Raw genomic sequence first — 20,014 nt, 5'->3', positions numbered from 1 at the left:
TCGCGAAGACGTTTGACTACATCAACCGCGTTACTAAACGGTTCCTCTTTCGGTCTACGCGGGTACATGGACACACTCTCCCGTCTCGTTGCTATGCATCTCCTAGATATATCTTGCGTGATCATAGGAATTTTTTTGAAATTACTGTGTTCCCCAACAGTGGCATCCGAGCCAGGTCTATGCGTAGATGTTTTATGCACGAGTAGAACACAAAGAGTTGTGGGCGATAAGAGTCATACTGCCAACGTCTTTACTTTGATTCGGCGATATTGTTGGATGAAGCAGCCCAGACCGACATTACATGACCGTGTTCATGAGACTAGTTCTACCAACGTGCTTTTGCACATAGGTGGCTGGCGGGTGTCTAGTTCTCCAACTTTAGTTGAATCAAGTTTGACTACGGCCAGTCCTTGTTGAAGGTTAAAACAGCAATCTTGATGAAAAAACATTGTGGTTTTGATGCGTAGGTAAGAACAGTTCTTGCTAGATGCCCGTAGCAGCCACATAAAATTTGCAACAACAAAGTAGAGGACGTCTAACTTGTTTTTGCAGGGCTTGGTGTGATGTGATATGGTCAAGACATGATGTGATATAAATTGTTGTATGAGATGATCATGTTTTGTAACAGAGTTATCGGCAACTCGTAGGAGCCATATGGTTGTCGCTTTATTGTATGCAATGCCATCACCATATAATTGCTTTACTTTATCAATAAGCAGTAGCGATAGTCGTAGAAGCAATAGTTGGCGAGACAACAACGATGCTACGATGGAGATCAAGGTGTCGCGCCGGTGACGATGGAGATCATGACGATGCTTCAGTGATGAAGATCATAAGCACAAGGTGATGATGGCCATATCATGTCACATATTTTGATTGCATGTGATGTTTATCTTTTATGCATCTTATTTTGCTTAGTATGGCGGTAGCATTATTAGATGATCCCTTACTAAATTTCAAGGTATAAGTGTTATCCCTGAGTATGCACCGTTGCTATAGTTCATCGTGCCGAGACACAACGTAGTGATCGGGTGTGATAAGCTCTACGTTCACATACAACGGGTGCAAGCCAGTTTTGCACATGCAGAATACTCGGGTTAAACTTGACGAGCCTAGCATATGCAGATATGGCCTCGGAACACCAAGACCGAAAGGTCGAACATGAATCATATAGTAGATATGATCGACATAGTGATGTTCACCATTGAAAACTACTCCATCTCACGTGATGATCAAACATGGTTTAGTTGATTTGGATCATGTGATCATTTAGATGACTAGAGGGATGTCTATCTAAGTGGGAGTTCTCAAGTAATATGATTAATCTAACTTCAATTTATCATGAACTTAGTCCTGATAGTTATTTTGCATGTCTATATTATTGTAGATCAATGGCCCATGCTACCGTTCTTTTGAATTTTAATTCGTTCCTAGATAAAGCTAAGTTGAAAGATGATGGTAGCAATTACACGGACTGGGTCCGTAACTTGAGGATTATCATCATTAGTGCGCGTAAGAATTACGTCCTGGAAGCACCGCTAGGTGCAAGGCCTGCTGCAGACGCAACTTCGGACGTTAGGAACGCCTGGCAAAGCAAAGCTGATGACTACTCAATAGTTCAGTGTGCCATGCTTTACGGCTTAGAATCGAGACTTCAAAGATGTTTTGAACGTCATGGAGCATAGGAGATGTTCCAAGAGTTGAAGTTAATATTTCAAGCAAATGCGCAAGTTGAGATATATGAAGTCTCCAACAAGTTCAATAACTGCAAAATGGAGGAGAATAGTTCTGTCAGTGAACACATACTCAGAATGTCTGGGTACCATATCCACTTGACTCAGCTGGGAGTTAATCTTCCTGATGATAGTGTCATTGATAGAGTTCTTCAATCATTGTCACCAAGATATAAATGCTTCGTGATGAACTATAATATGCAAGGGATGAACAAGACAATTCATGAGCTCTTCGCGATGCTAAAAATTGCGGAGGTAGAAATAAAAAAGGAGCATGAAGTGTTGATGGTCAACAAGACCACTAGTTTCAAGAAAAAGGGCAAAGGAAAGAAGGGGAACTTCAAGAAGAATGGAAAGAAAGTTGCTGCTCAGGAGAAGAAACCCAAGTCTGGACCTAAGCCTAAAACTGAGTGCTTCTACTGCAAAGGGACTGGTCACTGCAAGCGAAACTGCCCCAAGTATTTGGCGGATAAGAAGGATGGCAAGGTGAAAGGTATATTTGATATACATGTTATTGATGTGTACTTTACTAATGCTCGTAGTAGAGCCTGGGTATTTTATACTGGTTCTGTTGCTCATATTTGCAACTTGAAACAGGGGCTACGGATTAAATGAAGATTGGCTAAGGACGAGGTGATGATGCACGTCGGAAATGGTTCCAAGGTCGATGTGATCGCCGTCGGCACGCTACCTCTATATCTACCTTCGGGATTAGTTTTAGACCTGAATAATTGTTATTTGGTGCCAGCGTTGAGCATGAACATTATATCTGGATCTTGTTGATGCGAGGCAGTTATTCATTTAAATCAGAGAACAAAGGTTGTTCTATTTATATGAGTAATATCTTTTATGGTCATGCACCCTTGTTGAGTGGTCTATTTTTATTGAATCTCGATCGTGGAGATACACATGTTCATAATATTGAAGCCAAAAGATGTAAAGTTGATAATGATAGTGCAACTTCTTTGTGGCACTACCGTTGAGGTCATATCGGTGTAAAGCGCATGAAGAAACTCTATACTGATTGGCTTTTGGAATCACTGGATTATGAATCACTTAGTGCTTGCAAACCATGCCTCATGGGCAAGATGACTAAAAATCCATTCTCTGGAACAATGGAACGAGCTACTGATTTATTGGAAATAATACATAATGATGTATGCGGTCCAATGAGTGTTGAGGCTCATGGCGGGTATCGTTATTTTCTTACCTTCACAGATGATTTGAGCAGATATGGGTATATCTACTTAATGAAGCATAAGTCTGAAACATTTAAAAAGTACAAAGAATTTCATAGTGAAGTGGAATATCATCGTAACAAGAAAATAAAGTTTCTACGATCTGATCGTGGAGGGAATATTTGAGTTACGAGTTTGGTCTTCATTTGAAACAATGTGGAATAGTTTCACAACTTACGCCACCTGGAACACCACAGCGTAATGGTGTGTCCGAACATTGTAACCGTACTTTATTGGATATGGTGCGATCCATGATGTCTCTTACTGATTTACCGCTATTGTTTTGGCGTTATGCTTTAGAGACGGTTGCATTCACTTTAAATAGGGCAACATCAAAATTCATTGAGACGACGCCTTATGAACTGTGGTTTGGCAAGAAACCAAAGTTGTCATTTCTTAAAGTTTGGGGCTGCGATGCTTATGTGAAAAAGCTTTAACCTGATAAGCTTGAACTCAAATCGGAGAAGTGCGTCTTCATAGGATACCCAAAGGAAACTGTTGGGTACACCTTCTATCACAGATCCGAAGGCAAGATATTCATTGCTAAGAATGGATCCTTTCTAGAGAAGGAGTTTCTCTCGAAAGAAGTGAGTGGGAGGAAAATAGAGCTTGATGAGGTAATTGTACCTTCTCCCGAATTGGAAAGTAGTTCATCACATAAATCAGTTCCAGTGATTCCTACACCAATTAGTGAGGAGGCTAATGATGATGATCATGAAACTTTAGATCAAGTTACTACAGAACCTCGTAGGTCTTCCAGAGTATGGTCCACACCAGAGTGGTACGGTAATTCTATTCTAGAAGTCATGTTACTAGACCATGATGAACCCACGAACTATGAGGAAGCGATGATGAGCCCAGATTCCGTGAAGTGGCTTGAGGCCATGAAATCTGAGATGGGATCCATGTATGAGAACAAAGTCTGGACTTTGATGGATTTGCCTGATGATCGACAAGCCATAGAAAATAAATGGATCTTCAATAAGAAGACCGACACTGACGGTAATGTTACTGTCTACAAAGCTCGACTTGTTGCGAACGGTTTTCCACAAGTTCAAGGAGTTGACTACGATGAGACTTTCTCATCCATAGTGATGCTTAAGTCTGTCCAAATCATGTTAGCAATTGTTGCATTTTATGATTATGAAATTTGGCAGATGGATGTCAAAATTGCATTCCTGAATGGCTTTCTGGAAGAAGAAGTGTATATGATGCAACCAGAAAATTTTGTCGATCCAAAGGGTGCTAACAAAGTGTGCAAGCTCCAGTGATGCATTTATGGACTGGTGCAAGCCTATCGGAGTTGGAATAAATGCTTTGATAGTGTGATCAAAGCATATGGTTTTATATAGACTTTTGGAGAAGCCTGTATTTACAAGAAAGTGAGTGGGAGCTCTATAGCATTTCTAATATTATATGTGGATGACATATTGTTGATGGGAAATGATATAGAATTTCTGGATAGCATAAAAGGATACTTGAATAAGAGTTTTTCAATGAAAGACCTCGGTGAAGCTGCTTACATATTAGGCATCAATATCTATAGAGATAGATCAAGGCGCTTAATTGGACTTTCACAAAGCACATACCTTGATAAAGTTTTGGAGAAATTCAAAATGGATCTGTCAGACTCAATGCCCGACCACTACAGAAGATAGAGAGAAAATGAAAGTCATTCCCTATGCTTCAGCCATGGGTTCTATCATGTATGCAATGCTATGTACCAGACCTGATGTGTGCCTTGCTATAAGTATAGCAGGGAGGTACCAAAGTAATCCCGGAGTGGAGCACTGGACAATGGTCAAGAACATCCTGAAATACCTGAAAAGGACTAAGGATATGTTTCTTGTTTATGGAGGTGACAAAGAGCTCGTCGTAAATGGTTACGTCGATGCAAGCTTTGACACTTATCCGGATGACTCTAAGTCACAATCCAGATACGTATTTTTATTGAATGGTGGAGCTGTCAGTTGGTGCAGTTCCAAGCAGAGTGTCGTGGCGGGATCTACGTCTCAAGCGGAGTACATAGCTGCTTCGGAAGCAGCAAATGAAGGATTCTGGATGAAGGAATTCATATCCGATCTAGGTGTCTTACCTAGTGCATCGGGTCCAATGAAAATCTTTTGTGACAATACTGGTGCAATTGCCTTGGCAAAGGAATCCAAATTTCACAAGAGAACCAAACACATCAAGAGATGCTTCAATTCCATCCGGCATCAAGTCGCGGAGGGAGACATAGATATTTGCAAGATACATACGGATCTGAATGTTGCAGACCCGTTGACTAAGCCTCTTCCACAAGCAAAACATGATCATCACCAAGACTCCATGGGTGTTAGAATCATTACTGTGCAATCTAGATTATTGACTCTAGTGCAAGTGGGAGACTAAAGGAAATATGCCCTAGAGGCAATAATAAAGTTATTATTTATTTCCTTATTTCATGATAAATGTTTATTATTCATGCTAGAATTGTATTAATCGGAAACTTAGTACATGTGTGAATACATAGACAAAACATAGTGTCCCTAGTATGCCTCTACTTGACTAGCTTGTTAATCAAAGATGGTTATGTTTCCTAACCATAGACATGTGTTGTCATTTGATGAACAGGATCACATCATTAGGAGAATGATGTGATGGACAAGACCCATCCATTAGCTTAGCATTATGATTGTTACAGTTTCATTGCTACTGCTTTCTTCATGACTTATACATGTTCCTCAGACTATGAGATTATGCAACTCCCGAATACCGGAGGAACACCTTGTGTGCTATCAAACGTCACTACGTAAATGGGTGATCATAAATATGCTCTGCAGGTGTCTCCGAAGGTGTTTGTTGGGTTGGCATAGATCGAGAATAGGATTTTTCACTTCGTGTATCGGAGAGGTATCTCTGGTCCCTCTCGTTAATGCTCATCACTATAAGCCTTGCAAGCAATGTGACTAATGAGTTAGTTGCAGGATGAAGCATTACGGAACGAGTAAAGAGACTTGCCGGTAACGAGATTGAACTAGGTATGATGATACCGACGATCGAATCTTGGGAAAGTAACATACCGATGACAAAGGGAACAATGTATGTTGTTATGCGGTTTGACCGATAAAGATCTTCATAGAATATGTAGGAGCCAATATGAGCATCCAGGTTCTGCTATTGGTTATTGATCGGAGATGTGTCTCGGTCATGTCTACATAGTTCTCGAACCCGTAGGGTCCGCACGCTTAACGTTCGATGATGATTTGTATTATGAGTTTTGTGTTTTGATGACCGAAGTTTGCTCGGAGTCCCGGATGAGATCATGGACGTGACAAGGAGTCTCAAAATGGTCGAGACATAAAGATTGATTTATTGGAAGGCTATATTCGGACATCGAAATGGTTCCTGAGAAGTTCGGGTATTTTCCGGAGTACTGGGAGGTTACCGGAACCCCCCGGGGAGTTGATGGGCCTTAGTGGGCCTTAGTGGGAAAGGAGAGGCAGCGCGAGGAGGTGGCGCCCCCCCAAGCCCAGTCCGAATTGGACAAGGGGTTGGGGGCGCGGCCCTCTTCTCCCTTCCTTCCCCCCTTCTCCTTGAGGTGGAATCCTACTAGGACTTGGAGTCCTAGTAGGACTCCCCTCTCCCCGTGCGCTTAGTAAGGGCCGGCCAGCCTCCCCCTCCCTCCTTTATATATGGGGGCAAGGGGCACCCTGGAACACACCAAGTTTTGTCTTAGCCGTGTGCGGTGCCCCCTCCACATTTACACACCTCGATCATATAGTCGTAGTGCTTAGGTGAAGCCCTGCGCCGGTAACATCATCATCACCATCGCCACGCCGTCATGCTGATGGAACTCACCCTCGTCCTCAACTGGTTCAAGAGCACGAGGGACGTCATTGAGATGAACGTGTGCTAAACGCGGTGGTGTCGTACGTTCAGTACTTGGATCGGTTGGATCGCGAAGACGTTCCACTACATCAACCGCATTACTAAACGCTTCCACTTTTGGTCTACGAGGGTACGTGGACACACTCTCCCGTCTCGTTGCTATGCATCTCCTAGATAGATCTTGCGTGATCGTAGGATTTCTTTTTGAAATTACTATGTTCCCCAACATCTAGATCATGTCATCTTGTGTAATGTGTTACTATGTTCTTTTGAACTTAATACTCTAGATGCAGGCAGGAGTTGGTCGTTGCACTACAAAAAAATACACTTCCATGATGATACGTGTTTTCCACATTAGGTCGTGTTTTTTGTCATGCATGTACATCCATGACGATTTTATGACAGAATCAAGATAGTCATACCTGTGTTATCATAGAAGTGTTCCATGACATTACCAAAATTATCATCACGGAGGTGTCCACTTCCATGATGATAAATCGCGCGTCACAGAAGTGCTTTCGTCAAGGGTGACCGACATGTGGCATCCACCGTAATGAAACACCGTTAAGCTATCGGGTCCGGTTTTGGATCCGATAACCCGCTAACAGCCCCGACCAATGGGGATTTTCCACGTGTAAAATCAGCATTGGCTGGAGGAAACACGTGTCGTCTCACCGTTGGGACAGATGTCATCCACTCATTGGACCGGAGGCGCCTATGATACGTCGACACGTGGCACGGCCCAACAGAGGCCCATTCCTATGAAAAGGCCGGCCTGTTTGACTTGGTCAAAAGGTGGCGAGCCGGCCCACGGAAAGCCTGTTAACGACCCGTTCGCATATAGCCCATTTATAGCCCGCTAACCCAAGGCCCGTTATGACCTATCCGAATTAGGCCCAATAGCGTCATCTGGGCCGTCCAATATGATTCCAGCCCGTTTTAAGTTCCGGCCCATGTATGGCCCATGACGTCTTTCATCCCATATGAGGCCCTTTGTAACTCTTGGCCCATTAACAGCCAGTGGTGAAACTGGCCCGTAATGAACAGTGTATCACTTTATACCCATTAACGGCCCATTAATCCATTGGGCCGTTTGCAGCCCATGTTATCTTTCGGCCTACTCAGGGCCCATTTATTCTTGGGCTCATTTCCAGCATTCGGTTACTTACGGCCCGTTACTACCATTTTCTGTTTGTGGGCGAAATTCAGCCCGTGGTTATAGTCGGCCCGTTTGTGGCCCGTTAATACGTTGGGCCTTTTTCATAGCATCATCAAATACGGCCTATTAAAAATGGCCCGTTATGGTCGGCCCATTAACGGACGATTCCAACTCTAGCCCGTTTACGGCCATAATGCGGTCTGTTATTGGCCCATGTTTGGCCAATCGATCATACGACCCGTATAAGGCCCATTGATGATACGACCCATAGAAGGTCCACTGTTTCTATGGCCCATAGAAGGCCCATTGTTTCTACGGCCCGTAGGAGGCCCAGTGTCACTACAGTAAATATGTAGCCCATGGTTATTGTGGCCTAGTTTTAAAAAATAGGTTATTGCGGCCACTAGCAAACTGCGAAAAAAGAACTGCATTGACTACAAGCAAACAAATAAACAAGACAACAAGGAAATAAATAAGCAGCAAGCTTACGCTAGGCTATCGCGGCTATTACACATATTACATCCACTGGGCATCAAAGTTCGCCACTAGTGCAAATAAATGCACCGACAAAAGAATATACAAAACTGAGAGCACTTCAGAAGGCACTAGGCCTAGCCAGGTCGGGGCCCCCAAATAGCCGAACAAGCTGATTAGACCTCAGTTGTGTCAAGATAGATGCATCAGCCGTAGTGGTATGGCATGATGGTGCGCAAGGTAGTCCTTTGACATCTTCATTACATCTTTGACTTCAAGTCAGAGCTGAGCTGAAGCAAGCCTTCCCGCTTTAAGTTGAGACTGAAGAAGTCGAACTGATTGAGGCAGCGACTGCATAGAGGTTGTCTCACACCTGCTGGTGAGTAGCTTCAACTCACTGTCTTCATCAAGACAGGACCTTGGGGTCATCTCGCTGTCCTCAAGATGGTTTGGCTCACTATCTTCCCTAAAGTTCTGCCTGGCATAAGAGATACGACTCTAAAAGAGAAACAAGGAGACACGTAACAGGTTTCACAATTATATAAGCAAATAAATGGATATGTTCTGCATAAGGAACATGTTTTTACAACTGCAATTTGAAATTGGTAGTTGTTGCAAACATCCAATCAGATGTAAACAGCAAAGCAAACAGCAGTGGAGGAAATGATGCATATCCAAATCTATACTAGAACAAAGTTTGAAGGCTTGAGAAGGATGAACTTACATTACATGTTAACACGGGCTGGACAAAGCCCTTCTCCATGTTGATGGAAGGATAATTCAATAAATTCCCCAAAGAAAATTCTTTATAATCATTGCCATTATTCTACATTTTGCAAAGAGTAAATATAGATCAAATAATACTGGAAGAAATAGAGGATAATGAAGCTCAGGTGCAGACTGATGATACATAATCAAATAGAAATTAATTAAGTACAGAGTTATAAGGCAAAAGGGAGAGAGGTACTGACAAGAGCAATGTAGAGCCCAGTATTGTTGTGAGATCGTATGATCCTTTGAGAAAGGAGATTCATCTGAAATTAGTTTTCATACAAGAGAGAAGGTAAGGCACATGCAGAAATTTAGGAGTTCAAATATTGAATTGATATCATAGATAGTACCTAACGTTGGGCTCTCAGCAGTTCTAATTGTGGTTTGGCAACTGGAGTAGGGGTAAAGTGTGGTACAGTTGGGAATGTATTTTCTATGGCTGCTGATCTATCTGATTTAACAGGTATCACTAACTTTTCCAAATACCTAGTTTGTACTCCTTGAGGATCTGCACTCACCCTCTTCCTTTTGGACATCTATTACGAAAGAACAATATTTGACTGAAAAAACGTAGTATGACGACACATGGAATTGGTACAGAAAATGGATAGGTATGGCATATACTCATATATGATGCATAAACTAAGCAGATGGTGTAACAAAGTAGAAGTAATGCAAGAGGTCAAATACAAAATATGTGCGTCCAATACAACCTTGCCAAGTTAGAGCAAGCACCTTGATGGGTGAATAAGATAGGCCATCCTCCACCATGCCAAGTTTGTTAGCTAGTGGATTATTCCGCAATATTCCTCTTGTGCGCCCATTCTCATATTCATTTTGATAATGTTCAATATCTGACATGCATGAAAACATAAAAACAAGTGAGATTATCTTTGTAATGCAGAAGTGATTCTAATCCAATAATGCCTCCCTGTAAACCTCTTTGTGCTATCTCTGCAATTCTTTTAGAGATGCCATGCATGCTGTAATTTGGTGTGTGCATTAATATAATGTGGCCTACTACTCAAAATATGATAGCTCCAGAAGTGATGACACTTCGCAGATGACAGCTTCAACATATAGTAAAGAAGAACAAGTCGACCTGACCTGACAAATTCAAAATATACTAAGGGAGAACAACTCGACCTGACCAGTCGACCGCAAGAGAAGAGGATCATCTTAAAGAAGAGCAGAAGAGCAAGCAGATTGAAGATATTACAAGTCTTTCAATACAATGTCGGTTGGCCACCCATGATGAACCATAGCGTACAGAGAAATACTATTCTTTCCGGTTTCTCCATATGTGGCTCACATGCATTTCGAAACTAAAGTAGGAACATTTAGCTGACCAATTAAACATCTCTCAGTTTTACTAATATCAGCATAATATCATATATGAATTTGTACAACTAAGCTTGTTTAGCTTGATGGGTGGAGCAGTGCTATTACGACACGAACCACATAGGCTGATCATGGTCATCATAAAATGGGGAAACCATAAGCATGATGAGTATAGTGTTGACCATGGCAGTGGGATGGCAAATCTGAAGCAAACCGCGCAAAGGGTAGTTAGCAACCGATGTTTGCTTTGAAATAACAACCAAGATTTGGTATGGACAAGAAAGTACAGTCAACAAGTGACAAAGAAATGCAATTCTGTTGTCTCTCTATATGTCGCGACATGCATTTGGAAACTCAAGTGGGACCTTTAGCTAACCAATTAAATGTGTCTGTTAACTAATATCAGTATCGTATCACAATCATATTTGAACAACTAAGCTTTTGAATTTTTAGTGTTGTGTTGTTTAGCTTGAAGGGTGGAGTAATGCTAGTACGACAGAAAACACCTACGAAGATCATAGTAGAGTAGATAAAAGGGGAAAACCCTAAGCATCAAGAGAAAAATTAGGAAAGTGGAACTAGCTGGACCAGTGGGTGGCGCACATGCTTTTCGAAACGAATATAGGAGCATTAGGTGACCAATTAAACATTCTATGTTTTAGTGATATGAGCATCATATCAGATTCGTATTTCAACACGTAAGCTTTGGGTTGAGGTCTTGAGGAGCAGTGCTAGCACGACACGAAGCACCTACGATGATGGTACTGAATATAAAGGGGGGAAACCATAAGCTTTACGAGTATAGTGCCCGTGCCATGGCGGATCTGAAGGTGCAAATCGGGCAAAGCTACTTCACCCAATGTTTGCTTTCAACTAGCCACTACGATTTGGTATGGACAAGAAAAGTACAGTAAACAAATTACGATCTATTTTCCGGGTGAGGTCAATAACTTAAGCACATATGGAAGAGTACCACCTCTCTTCTGAAGCCGTGTAGGCCTCTGTTGATACATTGAGGGTGCTGCGGGTGCGATGGCTGTCGGGGGCAGGGAGGAAGACTTTAGACGGCAGACGGCCGGGTCGGGGGATAAATCATGTTGCCGTGGACGAGGCGGTCGTAGGAGCGGCAACGACAAGGCGGATGATGGCGCCGATGAAGCAAGAGGGCGCGATGAAAGGATCCTGGTCCAGCGCCGTGGATGAGAACGTCCATCTCTTGCAGTGGACGACGGGGTAGGGGTAGCGGCTCTGGCAAGGTGGAGGATGGGTGGCAGACGGAGGAGGCTGGCCGCAGTGGGGAGGTTGTCATGGCGCCGATGGTGTATGAATGGGGAAATGGAGGGGAGGGGGAGCTCAAACTTTGGGACGTGCTTCTCTGAAATGTGGGAAAGTTACAAACGTATCCCCCATTTAAAATTGCAGAGATCACGTTGGTTGGGGATAGGACGGTAATTTCGCATCTCCCAAATATTTGCCGGTAACTATTTCGAGCGAGGAGAGGATGTTTTGCCGCCCAAGGTTGGCACCCACGGTGTATGGACGGGGCTGACACGTAGGGCGGTTGCGTCACGTCTGAGGGAAGTTACACATCTGCCCCTATTTAAAATATTAGCCTACATCGATTTCGGACGAGGAGAGTTTGCTTTGCCGCACACCGTGTATGAATGGGGAAATGGAGGGAGAGACACATGTCTTTCAGACGAGCTTGAATCAAATGTGTTTTGCCGCCCACGTTTGGGACCCACCGTGTCTGAATGGGCTCAGAGGCCGTCATGTCACGTATGATTGAAGTTACTAGTCTACCCCTATCGACAGTGGTGTAAATCCGGTTGATAAGGATGTCAAGTGTCAGGGGTAGACAGTAATTTCCATCTCGCAAACACTTGCTTCGGGCAACCCACAAATTATAGTGGGTGTTTAGCTGCTTCGTTCAAAACTTGGGAGAATTAGCATTCACGTTTGCCCTGGGCCCTGGCAAACTAAATTCGAATCCAATTTGTATTCGGTTACGAATATCCACAGATAATTCTACATTTTGTTATTTATTTCTTCAAAACCACAACAAAGATTTATTCCACCTTTTATATATAGTTATGATTTATAAATGTCGTGATCTTCGAATTTAGTAGGTTGGATACACTTTGAGTCAAACAGTTATTTCATCCAATACAATATGCTCACACGAAAAATAGTTCACCTTATGTCAATCATACAAGTACTGAGGATTACCTCGCCTAAAAAATTCGGATCATTACAACACATGGACAACATAGGGGGTCTACAACATAATCCATTCAAAGACATGACACAACATGCAAGTGCAATAATCTAATAACAATCTCAACTGGTATCTAAAGAAGAACCGGGATTACACTGGGCTTCAGATAGCAGAAACAGCAGGACCTCCTCCGTCTTCAAATGCAACATTCTTACTTTCTCCAATTCTTGGGTTGCTTGCATAATGCGTGCCGCTAATTCTATAATTTCCAGCCTCAAGATAAAGATTACCTCATTCATGGCAGCCACACCATCTCTTTCTGCCTCTAGTAGAGCCTCAAGAACTATAATAGGTGTGCTCAGACTGCTCTCCGGTGGTGTTGCCTCTGAACTGCTACCATCTGGTAACATGGATGGTGCACTACTTCCACAAATAGATTCTGGGGTTGTACATTGTGTCCTAGTGTGAACGGCATCCTGAAAGGTTTCCGCTGGACATAAGTAAGAGATAGTTATCGCACGATCCAGGCAGTAAGCTTACATGGTAAACGACATACGAATTATTGCCGAGCATGTCAAGCTATATTTAAATGGTTCGAAGCAGCATCAACTGAAAAGAAATTAAAATGGTAAGATGAAACTCGGGATGTAAGTGGCAAATAAACGACATCCGCCAATCCCATCTAGTTAGTTTTTGCTAGCTCCCTAGTTCATTTTCCTCAAAAAACAAAAACTCTTTTGAACTATCATACCACTAGTGGACTTTAATCGGGATTAAATGGGGCCCAGTTGACATCCCTAGTTGAAAGGAAGTGTACCACCGCTATATTTAAGTTGTCAAGGCATCTAAGCAGTTGAAATAATCTGAGAAAGCACTTAACAGTGTGGCCTCATACAAACTATGAAGACAGCCTTGTGATGAAGTTCAGAGGAAAAGTTAAGGACTCAAATGAACTAGGCATGCATTTCTTTACGATTGTATAGCAGGCACTACTGACATATTGGCCAACTCAGGTATAGCGTAACAACAAACAAGCATTCGAATCAAGCAATACAGCAAAGCAGACAACTGAACTATTTGTAATTTTGTAGGATTATAGGTTGAGGGCACAAGCCAAGAAAGCAGCCCACTCGCATTACATTTCACCTGTACTAAAACACACTGGCTTACCATATGTTTCTGTGAAGCCTCACTACTGTTGCAATGTTCTTTGAAGATATCGTCAGCATCCCGTGGTTGCAAATCTAGTTCTCGTAGTTTATTCTGCACCCTCTATTTAGGTAAAATTAATTTTAATCGCATGCACTGGTCCGAATTGATCATCGATGGTTCATCTAAACTAATGAAAGAAGGGTGTGTGCATACACGACAATATATCTGCTTCCCTCTATTTTTATGCTTGTTCGAGGTGCCAGCCCCAAAAGAACAAATATTTTGCTTGATGGGGTTGGCAGCTCCATAATTAATAGAAGCATCAAATTTGTCATGCAACTTGGGAAGATCAAGAGCACACAAAAAAGTAATGAACAGAGGCTCGGAGCAGTGATGTAATAGCTAGCATCAGAAAATGTAGGGTAAAACAAACAAAAAGCGGCGGAACCACATGCTAGTTTGCTGGTGTGTAATTAAGCATAGAGAACATTAAGCAGTCTGATGGAACCAACAGGTGTCATCAGAACAACACCATTATCATAAGTATAGCATTCAAGAAGTAAAATAGTAGGCAGTGATATCTAGGAAGTACAGTAATACTTAGGAGAAAACTAAAGCATATTAACTATATGTGCACTGGTATGTAATTTAGCACATGTAACATGTTCACTGCCAGAAGTATGGCCCTACAGGTGCAAGCAGAATAACGCGTCTCATGAAAAACAGAATGATGCCTTGAAGAAATTCAAAGGTGTTGTGCTTATGCTAAGAAAGTGAATGTAGGCGTCGGCCGTTGGATAATAGTACCTGATTCTCGGTGGCGTATGGGTATCGTTGTCATACTTGATAGCTAAGGATCATCGATGTTTCTCGTGTTGCAGTTGAGTTTGGGCCGGCTGTCGCCATCGCTGAAGCGACTCCGGTGCTACGGTTGCAGCGCCTGTCGACATACAAGAAAACTCATCTATGGTAAGTGACCAGTTGAACGATAAAGAGAAAAACCGAAGGAGTACAAATCGAAATAACCTGATGAGGCTGCGGCGTCGGTAAAGCAGGGCCGGTGGAGTTGAATATGGTGTCCGTGGAGCGAGTCCGGTGCAGTGGACGAAGGCTTCGGCGGGCGCGTTGTATAGTGCTTTCGGTGAGGCGGATCTGTTGCGGCGGACGAGGGCTTGTATGAAGGGCCAGCGAAGGGGCGGACAAGGGAGTCAGTGAAGGGCCTACACTGTGGTGGACGAGGGCGCCATTTAAGCAGATCTGGTGTGGTGGACCATGATGGCGGTCAAGGAGATCTGGAGCGGTGGACAAGCCAGTCGCTGAAGCAGCTCCGGTGAAGTGGTGAGTTGGCAGTTGGGGGTTCCAAGGTGCGGAAGGTAGATCCGGCGGGGTGTGAGGTCCACCACTTCGGCGGAGGACTAGATTCGGCGGCTTGTCGTGGTTGGGGGGACGGGGAGGGGAAGGGGAGGGGCTCTGGGGAAGAATGTTGGGGGCATAGAGGGGAAAACAATGGAGTTACCAAACCAGCCCTTTTCCATTCATGTGGCACCTAAAATTATATTCTGCTCTTGTACGGCCAACTATGATATCATGGCCGAGAATTTGTTTGTTTTGCATGCAAAAAAAGTGCAAGTTTTGAAAATCAATGTATCCAACTCGAAACTTAGATTGTCCATTCAATTAAAATATGGATCATTGAGCTACTACAAGCAAATACCATCATATGGTCCAATTCAAATGAAATTCTAAATGTGTTTATCCTAAATATGATAACAAAAGCAAAAATGTCTATGTGTATGAATAAAGTGGATGATTATAAAGTTTGAACATGCCCGTATGTATATATCTCTAGGTTTGATATATGAATTTGAAATCACGAAATACCGGCTTAAAAATGTACCTCTGTTTAAATGAATTACAAAAGCTAATGATGGAGTTGAATTCCAAAATTCCAATCTTAGGTTTGTAATTCTGGTACATCAAGGTATATCACGCATGTTCAAAAGTATCATTATCTCATAGTCCAAACTGTGAAACAAATTGATCAACCATGAGTGCACACACTATTGACCATGTATATCTCAATTAATCTAAAGTCCCTCAAATATAGACACCTCAATCTTTAATTGAAGCACCCCCCCCCCTCGTCCCCCCCCACACACGCACATAGAGAGTCGTTCTCTCCCCCTAACACCAACACACGAGCACATTAACACCCCTCTCTCTTCTAAAGTCCGGACCCCAATATAGGTCTCTATCACTTTGTCTCTCGAGCATGCACACATCTCTTCTCCCACTCTCTAGGTCTCCCGGCATCTCTCTTTCCCAAGCACACGCACTATGTAGAGTGTATCTTTCCCATACACACAAAATGTCACCCCCAAACGTCCATCTCCCTAGTTATGTGGTTCTCGCACACTCACCTCACACACCACCCCCACTGCAAACAAGCACACTTTGTCTCCTTGTGCACCACTTTCCTATTTCTATCTCTCCCACATGCGGACCCGCCCCAGCTCCTTCCATGTATACATATATGTCGTGACTCTTTCCATAGCTCCCTAATGTATCATTGTTCTCGATCTCGCACATTGTTCTCTACACCATCTATTCTAGATCTCTCATGAAGTCCCTATCACACACACGATGACTCACTTCCCTTGCATCTCCGTACATAGGCCAATTTCGACCAACATCAACATTGTCTCCCTATATATACGCCATTTATGGACACAAACGACCCCTCTCTCGCCCCCTCTCTTCCTCTCTCTCTCTCTCTCTCTCTCTCTCTCTCTCTCTCTCTCCGTTGCTATCTCTCTCTCTCTCTCACCGTCGTGCCAATCTAGCTAGCAAACCTTGCAGACAAGCAGCTGGACGGAGCTATCTTGGCTAGCTAGCGGTCGTGAGCGCCGGACGGAGCTGGCATCCGGGCTGCCGCAAGATGGGCTCCGCACAGCCAGCGGTTTTGACCTCACCTTCTGCCAGCAGCGTTAGCTGCGTCCCATGGCCGAGGATGACTAGGTGGACGGGCCGGAGGTAGGAGGTCACTCGGGGATTTTTGTGCAGACTGGCATGTAGGTCCCACAAGTCATAAAGCCCGGTCGAATAGAAGGCGTTGACTTAATGGGCGACATGGGCCCTGTTTGGATACTCTAAGTCAGAGGTTAGAGTTAGATTCTAACCCTGAACTAACTCTAACCAAAGTGGTGTTTGGATGGCAGGGTTAGATTGACAACAAATGTATCCAAATAGGGCCATGGGTTGAAACGTGCCTATAACGACACTTTGTAGAGTAGTTGTTTCTTGGTAGGGTTGGTTGGTAAGAGCATGTACAATGGTTGATAAGGTAGTCTTATCTTAAGTCTGTCACGTATGCAAGTGGTAGTAGTTTCTTGGCATTATTAGTGGTTTCTTGCATTACTAAGGGTTTCTTGTAAGGAACAATGTGCTACTAGTGACAAAAGGCGATTCTAGGTTGCGTTGCACTCCAACGAGTACTACTAGTGGTCGCAGGAGTGTATACCTCGTTTTGTGGGTTCGATCCCGGCCGAACGCATGATGGCCTTTTTTAAAATAGTAACTTTGCTGCAAGCAAATATTTTACACGGGTAGTTTGAGTTTTGAAGTCAAACGGACGTGCGGCACCACAATCTGGGTGCACTGGATAGCCTAGCCACGTGAACGGGTTTTCCTTCCCAGCATCTCGTGGCTCGCGTGCTCGGCCTAGCCGCACCTCGCTTTTAGCTTCCTCATCGGCTAGTAGCATATTTAAACTAGCACCACCCAATTAAGCCCAAGGAGCCAGAAAAGCCTGGCGGGGCATTGGGAACTGTGCAATATGGCTCTGTATGTAAAGTGCTCTACTACTACTCTGTAGCTTTTGGCATTGCACGCATGGACTTCACTTCATTATCGGCTCTATTATAAAAGAAATTCCTCTTGACGTGTTTTTTTGAAACGGAGGCAAAAGCTTTGCTTCATCTCATTCATAAAGAAGGAACTACTAAAAAATTTCGACGATATCCATTACACCTCCACAAATGGAAGCAAAAAGCCTAGTCTCGCTGTATCAAATAACTCAAATGTTCTGCCCCCGTGGTAACCATCGCTGATAAACAGGCTGCTAGTGTGTGCGTGAGAGGAGCAGCTGAGTAGGCCATCTACATGAGAGCAGCGGCTGAATAGAGCACCGAGAGTACCCACTAGGCCACTACACAGGTGCACTTTCCCTGCATTGATAGTACAGCGATGGCTCTAGAGAACAGTAGTACCCTCCACTTCCAACTGTAGCTCCTTAGCCCTGAGATTCAAGAGTTCAAAACTGGTGCACTATACTAGACTAGACTAGAAGTACAGTACATCGCACTACTATTTGAGAAAGTAGTACTAGTACTACTACAGTATGAGTACGTACTCCTCCGTCACATAATATAAGACATTTTTTGACACTAGTTGGCGTGTAAAATAGCAAAAACATACCCAAAATTTCTTAATCCATGCCAAAAACTACTACCTAGTTCCAAAAAATTCTTACTAGTGCTATTATTTACAGTATAATGCAATCCCATAAGGTCCCATAATGCTAGTAATAGTAGTAAATAATAGTCTCACCCCTTTGCTAAGGAACGATCTATAGTTGGAAGGGACGAGGCCCTGCGGTTACTACGCTCTTATCTCCTCCTCGCCAGTTCCCCTCCCCCCAAAGAGAAGGCAGTTTGTCGCTGCTCCCATGGATTCGCAAGGCGGTTCTCCTCCTCATCGGGGCTGGGAGACCTTGGACAACGATCCTTTGGGAGAAATCGCACGCCCCTCCGACATCCTCACCGCCGCAAGTCTCGGTGCTTCTTGCACCAACTTTTTCAAGACGGTGCTTAAACAGGCTTGGGAAAAGGCCATGCTTGTTGGTCTTCCATGCTTCCTCGAGGAGAAGGTTCTTCTATGGGACAATCCTTCGAACAGTCCACCGCTCCCTGGCCATGGTTGCATGTTGACTCCGCTAGAGTTGCCGATGTTGAGAGGTAGTCGGATTTTGTCCGATGAGCAGGTCAGTAATGGAGTTTGATCATGTAGTAGTTAGTTATTCCATTTTCATCCCGTATTTTCTCCGCTGCCCACCGTCTTATATATAGGTCTGGGTCGGTGCCAATGAAGATTGGCTTGCATACCTCCAACCGGATACCACCATCATTTTGCACAACATCCACAATAGTGTGGCCGTTCCGGTAGACCCCTTCTCCATCATTGGGATCAGCCTTCCGGACTAGCTGGGCTTGAATACGTATGATGATGCCTACATGAGATTGAAGCAGATAGCAATTGTGGACCCGCTGACAAAGCGTCGTGGCTACGACAATTACTATCTCATCGCGGTGTTCGACATAAGGATTGCCATCAATGCAAGAGGCAATAACGGCAGAGGCTGGCGTATGTTGGCGGCGGCAGATTTGTACCCCTACACGTTCGAAGATGCCATGCACCATCTAGGCCGCATCTTCGTGGTGACAAGCCAAGGGACTTGTTTCATCTGGTTGCCATCCTACGGTATGGGAGATTACAAACGGAATGCACAAACCATCATTTGCATTCCGTAACGGTACTCCATTATTTTGCAGGGACCAGTCATCCCCCGATCAAAATAAGATCGCCGATCGTCGATGTGCATTTGCATCCGTGATTCGGTCTAACCTGGAACCTTGTAGCTGACTTTGGCATATTGGGATCAACTATCTTAGCAGTCGTTACCCATGGTACCACTGATGTGCAACATGGTCACACAATCTACCACGATCGGACCATCACCATCTACCCAGGTATTCCATTTTTAACCCTCTCACCTTCTCTTTCATTGTTGTACTAGTACTTACTAGTACTAGTAGTACTTTTTACCTTGGAGGACGCATATAGCTAGCTAGGCCCTTGAAGACTTGAACCCACTAGCTGCCACCATTTTTGTTTTTCCATGTCTTACTATCTCATCCCTGTAGCCAAAAGTGGCTATATATAATAAGCCGGTTATTTTACTTCCTCTATACCGGAGTAGTACTATTTGTTGCACAGTATC

Source organism: Triticum dicoccoides, chromosome 2B (assembly GCF_002162155.2).
Source record: "Triticum dicoccoides isolate Atlit2015 ecotype Zavitan chromosome 2B, WEW_v2.0, whole genome shotgun sequence".
Taxonomy (NCBI): Eukaryota; Viridiplantae; Streptophyta; class Magnoliopsida; order Poales; family Poaceae; genus Triticum; species Triticum dicoccoides.
Note: the sequence above shows the minus strand (reverse complement) of the source record.